The sequence below is a fragment of the Ornithorhynchus anatinus genome, chromosome 1 (assembly GCF_004115215.2).
Source record: "Ornithorhynchus anatinus isolate Pmale09 chromosome 1, mOrnAna1.pri.v4, whole genome shotgun sequence".
Classification (NCBI taxonomy): Eukaryota; Metazoa; Chordata; class Mammalia; order Monotremata; family Ornithorhynchidae; genus Ornithorhynchus; species Ornithorhynchus anatinus.
The window spans coordinates 149,680,910-149,692,171 of NC_041728.1; the positions used below are offsets into that span (position 1 = coordinate 149,680,910).

Genomic DNA, 11,262 nt, shown 5'->3' on the forward strand with positions numbered 1-11,262 from the left:
CTCCACTGTTAATTCTTTTTAATCTTGGGCATGAGCCTTTTATATCATTTTCTGCCTTGCATACATATAGAGAAGCAGTGTGGCTTAGTGGAAAGAACAAGGGCTTGGGAGTCAGAGGTCATGGGTTCTAACTCCGGCTCTGCCACTTGTCAGCTGTGCGACCTTGGGCAAGTCACTTAACTTCTTTAGCTAGTGAATAGTGCTATTATTTATATATATACCATATATATATAAATAAATAAGAGATTAGATGGTAAGAATAGTGCTTTGCACAGAGTAAGCACTTAACAAATTCCAACATTATTAAACAAATACCAACATTATTAACTAGTTGTCATACTCCACTAGGTTTATGATTAGTTGCAACTGTAATCAATACATCAGTCAATTAGTGGTATTTATTTCAATCAATCATATTTATTGAGGGCTTATGTGCAGAGCACTGTACTAAGTGCTTGGGAGAGTACAGTATGACAGAATTAACAGACATGTTCTTTGCCCATAACGAGCTTACATTCTAGAGGGGGAGACAGACATTATGCGAACAAATAAGTAATTTATAATATACTATTTAAAGGTATAGACATAAGTGCTGTGGAGTTATGGATGGGGAGAATATCAAGTGTCCAGGGGTCACAGATTGAGGTACATAGATGATGCAGTCAGGAGAGCAAGCTGGGGAAAAGAGGGCTTAATTGGAGGTGGTCTTTTGGAGAAGATGTGACTTTATAAGGTGGAGAAAGTGATGGTCTGGTGTATATGGAGGGGAAGGGAGTTCCAGGCTAGGGGCATGACAAGGAAAAAGAGTCGGCAATGAGACGAGTTTGGAGCACAGTGAGTAAATTGGTGCTAGAGAAGTGGAGTGTGCAGGTTAGGCTGTAGTAGGAGACACAGTACTCTGTACACAGTAAGCACTCAATAAATAAATTGAATGAATAAGTGAGGTGAGGTAAGGAGGGTGAGCTGATTGAGTGCTTTAAAACAAATGGTAAGTCTTCTGCCATAATACATAACCTTTCTAATGGTTCTTCCATTATCATTGTTATGGTCTCTATCTAGCTGCTGGTCTGCCTCTTCCACGTTTTTCCTTGACTTTTCCTAGCAATAGTGTCTTCTCCAGAGAATTAGTCCTCCTGATTATGTATCCAAAATATGCTAATCTAATTCAAGTCATCTGGCAGAGACCACTTTGGCTTAATTTGCTCCAAAGTCCATTTGTTTGGCTTTTGGGCAGTTCATGGTATTTGCAAAAGCCTTCTCCAACACCACATTTCAGAAGAACCGATAATCTTTCTATTCTGTTTTTTCACTGTTCAGCACTATAAAATTGACAATTGTTGCATCAGCACATTTCATGACTTTTTCCAGGCTCTTCAGAGCAAGTCATCCTAACATTAATCTTTGGCATAATTCTTGACTACTAGTTCCTTTATTATTGATTATCAATCCCAGGAGAGAAAAATTATCCACTATTTCAAACTTGTCTCCAACCACTGGAAAAAATACATCCATAGATTCTCTATGAATCGGAAATGACTCTCTAGCACTTGATAAATAAAGGAGTTTCTGTTTGATGCCGTGGTGGATGGGCATTCATTGGAGGATCTTGAATAGTGGGGAGATATGAACTAAATGTTTTTGTTGATAAATGATTCATGCAGCAGAGTGAATTTTGTATTGGATGGGGCAAGACAGGAGGCCTGGAATTTAGCAAAGAGGCAGATACAGTAGTCAAGGTCGTATAGGATAAGTGCTTGGATCAGCATGGTAGCAGTTAGGATGGAGAGGAAAAGAAAAGGTGGGTTCTAACAATGCTGTAAAGGTAGAACTGATAGGATTTGGCAATGGATTGAATATGTGGGTGAAATGATAGGGACGAGTTGAGGACAATGCCAAGTTTACAGGCTTGTGAGATAAGGAGGATAGTTGTCTACAGTTAGGGGAAAGACAGGAGGAGGACAGGGTTTGGGTGGGAAGATAAGGAGTTTAGTTTTGGCCATGATTAGTTTGACATGTTGGTGGGGCAACCAAGTAGATATGTCTTGAAGGCAGGAGAAAAGGTAAGATTGCCAGAAAGGAGAGAGGTTAGGGTTGGAGATGTAGATTTGGGAATTATCTGCATAGAGATGGTAATTTAAGCCATGGGAGCTAATGAGTCCCCCAAGGGAGTCGGCATAGAGGGAGAAGAGAAGGAGACCTAAAACTGAGCCCTGATGTATCCCTACAGTCAGAGAGTGGGTGTCAGAGCAGGAGCCAGCAAAAGAGACAGAGAAGGAGCATTCAGAGAGATTGGAGGAGAACCAAGAGAGGACAGTGTCAGTGTTTCCAAGGTTGGATAATGTTTCAAGAAGAAGGGGTGGTTGACAGTGTCAAAGGTGGCTGAACGGTCTAGGTAGGTTAGATGGCAGTAGAGCTCTTCAGATTTAGCGAGAAGTAGGTCATTGTTTACAGTAGTGAGGATGTTTCTGTTTCTATGAAGGGGGTGGAAGCCAGATTGCAGGGGATCTAGGAGAGAATTGGAGGATAGGAAGTGGAGATAGTGAGTGTAAACAATTCTCTCAAGAATTTTGGAGAGAAGTGGTAGGAGGGAGATAGGGTGATAACTGGAGGTAGTCATGGGGTCAAGGGGATTTGGGGGCATGTTTAAAAACAGTGGGGAAGAAGCTGTTAGAAAGTGAAGAGTTGAAGATGGCAGTCAAGGCGGGAAGAATGAAGGGGCGAGTGTTTTAAAAAGGCATGAAGGGATGGGGTCTTCTGACAAAGGGATGGGGTCTTCTACTTCTGCAAAGGTGGAGGTGATAGAGTTAGAGAGGAGGCAAGAGATTTCATCTTGAGTAAATGCAGGGAGCATAGGGAAAGTTGAAGAGCTTGGAGGAGGAGGGCAGGATTGGAGAGGAGGAGGGGAAATTTTAAGGAGATCAAGCCTGATGGTTTTAATTTTGTTGATGAAGTTTGTGACCAGGTCATTAGGAGGAAGAGATGGTGGGGGCGGGGGACAGAAGGTTTGAGCAGGGAGTTAAATGCATGGAACAGCTAGCAGGGATAGTGGGTATGGGAGGGAATAGGAAGGAGGAGTATCATTGTAGGGCAGTGGAGAAGGCTGAATTGAAACAGATAGGAATGAATTTAAGGGGACAAGGTCAGAGAAATATCTGGATTTCCACAATCACTGTTCTGCAGCTCAGGCACAGGAGTGGAGGAAGTGGACTGTGGAGGTGATCCAGGGTTGAATATTTACTGTGTGCCAGACCACTGTACTAAGCACTTGAGAGAGTACAATACACTAGAATTGGTAGAATGTTTCCTGCCCAAGAGAAGTTTACAGTCTAATTGGAGATAATCTAGTGTAGGGGGAGAATCGTCTCATGGTTTTCAACTTTTATTTATGAATTTACATATCTTAGTATCATATCAGTTTTTAAATCTTGGATATATGCTTCTGATTCAATTTGTAATCCACTATAATCCAGGGATTTTTTTTTGGCCATAACATTCCATGCAAATCATGCCCCACTTTGCATTTGTACAGTCTGTTTTTCTTTACTAGGTATACTGGGCTCCTCTGCCTTTGTCCCTGCTGGCTTTCATTCGTTTTCATTTTGAATACTTCTCCTCCTTGGGATAATTTAAATGCTAATCTTTTCCTCCAAGGAATTGGCCACACTTCTCAATTTGGTGTCCTCTAGTCCCCTTTCTAAGGCCGAATTGAATTGTTTTAGAGAGGAGTCTCTGGGAAGTTGTGAAACCAAGAGGAAAAAACCAAAGAAGCTCTAGGAACTGTGCTTGACAAATGCAGCGTGCATCAAGTGAAAATCTAGACATGCACCTGATACAGAGGGGGTTGTCAGTTTCAACACTGATTTTTCAGCACACCCACACTCACAGACAAAATCTCATTATCCGTAGCATCATCTTTGAACCCAAAAGGCAGCTATGTAGTTATCTAGTCCATTTTCTAAGTCACCAGTGAAACACAAAAAAGCCCCAAATAACATTTGACAACCAGGGCCATCCCTACAGAACTGAACCCTAGTATTTCCTAATTGTCATCCTAGTTTTCATTTTATGACCCGAATCTTGCTTTTTATTGTTATGTCTTGTAACAATTTTAAATACACTTAGGAAATTGCATTCTTCCTTAACACTATGCAAGTTTTCACCACATGAACATCCTCCATCAGTAGTCTCCAATTCTGTTTTTTTAAAATATACTCCTGTGTTTTCTGTAAGATTTTTCTGTAAGATGGTTTAGGTGAAACCATAGTCTTTTGGGTAGTGGATAAAGAAATATGACTACCAATGCTAGGGCATAACTGGAATTGAATGGAAGTTAGCCCTAGTTTTCCTATCTTCCACCGTCAATCTGAACCCAAATCCTATAAACAAAGCTACAGAAAAAATATACTTTTCTTGTCAGATTTGTCTCTTCTCTTCTTGACCTTTTTTATGGTATTTGTTAAACACATACTAAGTGGCAGACACTGGTCTAAGTGCTGGGGCAGATATAAGATAATGAGGTTGGAAACAGACCATGTCCCACATGGGTCTCACAGTTTTAATCCCCATTTAAAAGCAGCATGGTGTAGTGGATAGAGCATGAGCCTGGGAGTCAGAAGGCCATGAGTTCTAATTCCAGCTCTGCCACTTGTCTGCTGTGTGGCCCTGGGCAAGTCACTTCACTTCTCTGAGCCTCATCTGTAAAATGGGGATTGAGACTGTGAGCCTCAAGTGGGGCAGAGACTGTCCTACCTGATTTGCTTGTAAGCACCCCAGCATTTATTACAGTGCCTGGCACCTAGTAAACAATAAATGCCATAATTATTATTTTACAGATGAAATAATGGAGGCACAGAGAAGTGAAGTGATTTACTAGAGGTCATTCACCAGACAAGTGGCGGAGCTGGGATTAGAATCCAAGTCCTTTTGACTCCCAAGCCCGTGCTCTATCCACAAAGCCATGCTGCTTCTTCACCTAGAAGGAAATCTATTGTAGTTTACAAAGGTTACACAGGTTACACAGGAGACCCTTCTGATGGTCTCTTTGTGAGAGTCATTTCCGGTGAATCCAATGCATAACAGAAAACAGTCTTAATACATCCAGATCACTCAGTAAACCCCACACATCCAATCCGTCTCACCTGCCGGTCTCACCTTCACAACATCGCCAAGATCCGCCCTTTCCTCTCCATCCAAACTGCTAACTTGCTGGTACAAGCTCTCATAATATACTGACTGGATTATTGTGTTAGTCTCCTCTCTGACCTCCCATCTTCCTCTCTCTCCTGGCTCTAGTCTATTCTTCATTCTGCTGCCCGGATCATCTTTCTACAGAAACGCTTTGGGCATGTCATTCCCCTCCTCAAAAACCTCCAGTGGTTGCCTATCAACCTATGCATGAAACAAAAACTCACTCTTGGCTTCAAATCTCTCCATCACCTGGCCCCCTCCTACCTCACCTCCCTTCTCTCCTTCTACAGCCCACCCCGTACACTCTACTTCTCTGCTGCTAACCTCCTCACACTCCTTCATTCTTGTCTGTTCTGCTGTCGACCCCTGGCCCACATCCTACCACTGACTTGGAACACCCTCCCTCCTTACATCTGCCAAACTAACTCTCTTCCCCTCTTCAAAGCCCTATTGAGAGCTCACCTCCTCCAGGAGGCCTTCCCAGACTGAGCCCTCCCTTTCCCTCTGCGCCTTCTCCCCTCCCCATTCCTGCTACTCCCTCCGCTCTTCCCCCTTCCCCTCCCCACAGCACTTGTGCATATTTGTATATATTATTTATTACTCTGTTTTATTAATGATGTGTATATGTCTATGATTCTATTTATCTTGATGGTATCGATGCCTGACTTCTTGTTTTTTTTTGCTGTGTCTCCCCCATTTAGACTGTGAGCCCGTTGTTGGGTAGGGATTGTCTCTCTCTTTTGCTGAATTGTACATTCCAAGCGCTTAGTACAGTGCTCTGCATACAGTAAGTGCTCAATAAATACGATGGAATGAATGAATGAACTTGATAATTATGGTATTTGTTAAGTGCTTACTATGTGTCAAGCACTGTTCTAAGCACCAGGGTAGATACAAGGTAATCAGGTTGTCCCACCTGGGGCTCACACTCTTCATCCCCATTTTGCAGATGAGGTAACTGAGGCACCGAGAAGTTAAGTGGCTTGCCCAAGGTCACACAGCAGACAAGTGGCTGATGCAAGATTAGAACCCACATCTTCTGGCTCCCAAGCCTGCTCTCTTTCCACTAAGCCATGCTGCTAGTGACTGCCTTCTGGGCTTGGCCCTCGAAGCCTCCAATGATTTATAGTTTGAGAAAATGGGAAAGAGTCCTCTTAATAGTCAATGAAGTATGATTCCATCCAAAGAGGTGTCTTTGTCTTGCTTCTGGTTGGATGCACAGCCTCTAAATGAGTGGCATGTCACCAGGTGATGTTATAATGTAAATCATATAAAAATTCTAGCTTCTGAGTGGGCAAACTAGATGAAAACATTAGGTTACCTCCCATTTTCAAAACACTTCAAAGCTTCTCTGAAGAATGGGCATTATTTCTTTGGTTGGCTTGGTCAGCAATTATTTCATGCATAATTTTCCCCCTCCCCAGCTCCCCCCATTAATTTTTAGCTGAGTGTTCCTCCTTTGACCAAAAAAGATTTATATAGGTCAGTGGTGAGTGGATGTATTTAGCAATTTTTCCAAATATTCTACTTTGTGCATTTTTCACATTCACCCTCTTGAAATTGTAATTAGCTCTTTTGTAACTAAAACCTATTATAATATAGTTTCTTATCTCGGGAGTTTATGGATTTTTCATTCAATAACATCCAGTAATGATGATTAATATATGCATTTGAATTAATCCATGGAGAATTATTAATTGTTAATAAATATTTCAGGGACAATTAGATGATCATAATTGGATCTGAGCTTTCTGTAACTGAGATCTTTAAAGAGCAGTTAGAAAAGTATTCCTTAAGGCACTGAGTCAGATTTTGCCACTAATTTCAGAAAGATTTTATTTTGGTGTTCATTCAACTTGATCCTTCCATCAGAGAGGAGCAGTTTGGCCTAGGGGGCAGAGTACTGGCCTGGGATTCAGAAGGACCTAGGTTCCAACCCCAGTTCCACCACTTCTTTGCTGTGTGACTTTGGACAAGTCACTTAACTTTTCTGTGCCTTAGTACCCTCAGCTGTAAAATGAGGGTTGAGACTGTGACTCTATGGTGGGACAGGGCTTCTATCCAACCTGATTATCTCGTATCTGCCCCAGTGCTTAGAACATTACCTGGAACATTAGTAAGACCTTAACAAACACCACAATTATTATACTGGATTCATCCAGTTGGACAGAGCCAATGGTCATCTATGTGCACAGCTCATTCCATCAGGTACGCATCAGGGTCATCTTAGAGGGGTCCATTGATCGGCCCCAAACATCTGCTAGCCTGCATCTCTACTTGTCTTGGGCTGTCGAGTCGTCTCCGACCCATAGCGACTTCATGGACACATCTCTCCCAGAATGCCCCACCTCCATCTGCAAATGTTCTGGTAGTGGATCCAGAGAGTTTTCCACTAACCAAGAATCTAGCTAGGCCCAATAAAGATTGCCTGGAGAGTGAAAGTGTATATGTGTGTGTGGGTGTGTAAGAGACCAATACATGACTAATGTTGCCATTAGGCAGGAAAGAAGACAGGGAACAGAAGCACTCAGTCGGAGATCTTCAGGAGAGGTCTGGAGGAAATTATGTTAGCAAGGGGATGTTCATGTGCAGAGTAGGGAAGGAAATAGAGGAAACTATATAGTGGAATTTACTAAACTGAAATGAAGTGCCAACATGACTTATTTGCAACTAAAAACCTGCAATTCCTCATGAGACTATCCAGGCTTAACTGCTTCCCCTGCAATGTTTAAGAACAAAGGGGCAAGCTCAGAATCAGTCAGAATCTGGCTAAGGGAAGAAGAAAAGTGAAAAAAAAATATGAACATGGGTCAGAAGTTGTTTTTTTTTTTGTCTAAAAATCAGTAAAATGAATCTAGGAAAATCTGGCTGTTGTAGTTAGAATCTGATGGGTCAAAAGAGTATCTCCTTCATCTCGTTCCTTCTCCCCCTTCTTGGTCATATATTTCCCTCTCTCTTCCCCGCTTTGCTTATTCACTTTTCCTCACTATCCCCAATTCTCTTCTCTCAACCACTGACTAGAGACTAATTTAATTTTTTTCTGGTCTCAATAGAATCTGGCTGAGGATCGATGTCTAATTTTCAATCATTTTGTTAGGCGGAAGAGGAATAATTGTAACAAGGAGTTATAACAAGGAGTTACAGTGGGGAAGCAGTGTGATCTAATGGAAGGAGTGCAGACCCAGGAGTCATAGGACCTGGGTTCTAATCCTGGCTCTGCCTGTGCCTGCTGTGTCATCTTGGGCAAATCACTTAACTTCTCTGTGCCTCAGTTTCCCTCATTTGTAAAAAGAGGATTCAATGCCTGTTTTCCCTCCTATTTAGACTGTGAGCTCCATGGAGGACAGGGGCTATGTCCAATCTGATTATCTTGAATCTTCCCTAGAATTTAGTACACAGACTGACAGATAGTAAGCACTTAACTAGAGAAGCAGCATGGGTTAGTGGAAAGAGCATGGACTTGGGAGTCAGAGAATGTGGGTTCTAATCCCAGCTCTGGCAATTGTCTGCTGTGTGACCTTGGGCAAGCCACTTAACTTCTCTGTGCCTCAGGTACCTCATCTGTAAAATGGGGATTAAGACTGTGAGCCCTACGTGGGACAACCTGATTACCTTGTATCTACCCTGGTGCTTAGAACAGTGCTTGACACATAGGAAGCACTTAACAAATATCATAATTATTATTATTATTATCAACTACCATAATTATTATAATTCATTAAAGAGTTGAATTTATGCCTTGTAGTCTCTGCTGTGTCAAAACTATATCCTTGATCAATTGATGACATTCACTGAGCACTTACTGTGTGCAGGGCTCTGAACTAAATACTCAGGAAAGCACAGTACAGCAGAGTTGGTAGACACATTCCCTGCCCTTTGAGAGCTTACAGTCTAGACATGATAGTAATAATGATTTGATATTTGTTAATCACTATGTGCCAGGCACCATACTAAGCTCTGGGGTAGATACAAGATAATCAGGTTGGACACAGTCCCTATCCCTCACGAGGCTCACAGTCTAAATCCCCATTCTACAGACGAGGGAACAAGTGACTTGCCCAAAGTCACACATCAGACAATTAGCGGAGCTGGGATTTGAATCCAGTTCCTTTTGACCTCCAGGCCTATGTTCTATCCACTTGGCCATGCTGAAAGCTTATGTGTGTGATGAAGGCAATATTACCTTGGTCCTTGAAAACATTTTAGGTGCATACTGTAAACTATGTCTGCCTTGTAGTTTTTATGGAATAAATAACACCTTGTTAATATTTTTCTTTAGCTTTTTCACATTAGTTTTCTTATTTTATCTTCACAAAATTCCCATGAGGTGGGGAAATGCAAGTATTCCTAACCTTGTTTCATGGGTGAAGAAATTGAGGCACCTAGGTTCTAAATGACTTGCCTAAAGCCACCCAGCATGCCTGGAGCAGAGCTGAGACTAGAACCTGGGTCTCCTGATCCCAGTCACTCAGCTCATCAATCATTCATATTTACTGAGCACTTGCTGTGTGCAGAGCACTATACTAAGCACTTGGCACTGTTCCACTAGGTCATACTGGCTTCCTGTACATATCTTATTTACTCTCTTCCTTCTCTTTATAATATATTTTAATGTCTGTCTCCCCAGCTAGAGTGCATGATGGTTGAGTGCAATGATCCTATCTACTATTTATGTTCTTCTATGAGCTTTTTGCATATAATAGGTACTTAATAAATTTTATTGTCTGGAACCCCTCTCAGGTTCACACCTGGAGAGTTTCCAGTACTCTACCAGTGGCTATGGGAGGGAGGATCAAGCAGAGGCATACCCATTCCATTCCTAGCTTGGGCAGTGGCTAGCAAGTGGAAGGCAATCTGCTACAAGTCAAAACTCCCTTGTGCTGGGCAACAACGGCATGGGAGAGAGTTGAGGGTGGAGACAATGGTAAACCATGTCTGGATTTTTACCAAGAAAAATCTATAGATACATTACCAGAATGATTGCAGATGGAGAGCGGGGTGTTCTGGGAGAAATGTGTCCGTGATGTTGCTATGGGTCGGAGACGACTTGACGGCATAAGACAAGACATTGTCTGGAAGAGGCGACATTTTGCAAATACGTCATGTAAGATTGTTTAAATAGTGTAGAGACTTAGATGTGAGCACTCCTACCAATACTATTCAAAGTGGGTCAAAATAAGGGACATATTTTATTGGATACCAAATTCATTTTCAGATAGTTCTCATTAATTTTAGCATGATGCGGGTAAACAGATTTCCCCCAATATATTTTGTTTATTGCTATTATTTTTGTCCGTCTGTCTCCCCCAATTATTCTGTAAGCCCGTCAAAGGGCAGGGACTGTCTCTATCTGTTACCAATTTGTACATTCCAAGCACTTAGTACAGTGCTCTGCACATAGTAAGTGCTCAATAAATACTATTGAATGAATGAATTGGTTTCCCCTAAAATTAAGAACCATATTAATGTAGGAACATTAAGTACTTCAGAGTGAATGTTCCAAGTGCCTAGTATAGGGCTTTGCAACATTAATCAACCTATAAATCAATCAATCGTACTTATTGAGCACTTACTATGTGCAGAGCAGTTTACTGGGTGCAGAGCATTCTACTAAGAGCTTGGGAGAGTACAGTGTAGCACAGTTGTTAGACACATTCCCTGATCACAATGAACTCTGTAAGTACTGCTTTTAATTATGATGATGATGATGAACCAGTATGAGTTGATCCTTCTAAACTAATCAGTATCCAACTATTCAGAAGAAATTGGTGCACCAAGAGTCTTAAAAATGACTTGCTGGGAGAAAAGCTAGGATTAGAACCTGGGTTTTCTGATCCCAGTGCAGTGGTACGTTAAATCTCTCTTTCTACTGCCCACCCCGCACGCTCCGTTCCTCTGCCGCCCACCTCCTCACCGTCTCTCGGTCTCGCCTATCCCGCCGTCGACCCCTGGGCCACGTCCTCCCGCGGTCCTGGAACGCCCTACCTCCTCACCTCCTCCAAACTAATTCTCTTCCCCTCTTCAAAACTCTACTTAAAATTCACCTCCTCCAAGAGGCCTTCTTAGACTGAGCTC

At 42.1% G+C, this 11,262-nt stretch overlaps 1 non-coding gene across 1 annotated transcript; it reads left to right on the top strand.

Annotated features, from left to right (window-relative positions):
* Window positions 1–9,917: 9,917 nt before the first annotated feature.
* LOC114817313 lies at window positions 9,918–10,052 on the top strand. The gene has a single exon (XR_003765174.1). It is a non-coding gene; the product is annotated as a small nucleolar RNA SNORA7 (small nucleolar RNA).
* The last annotated feature ends 1,210 nt before the right edge of the window (window positions 10,053–11,262 follow it).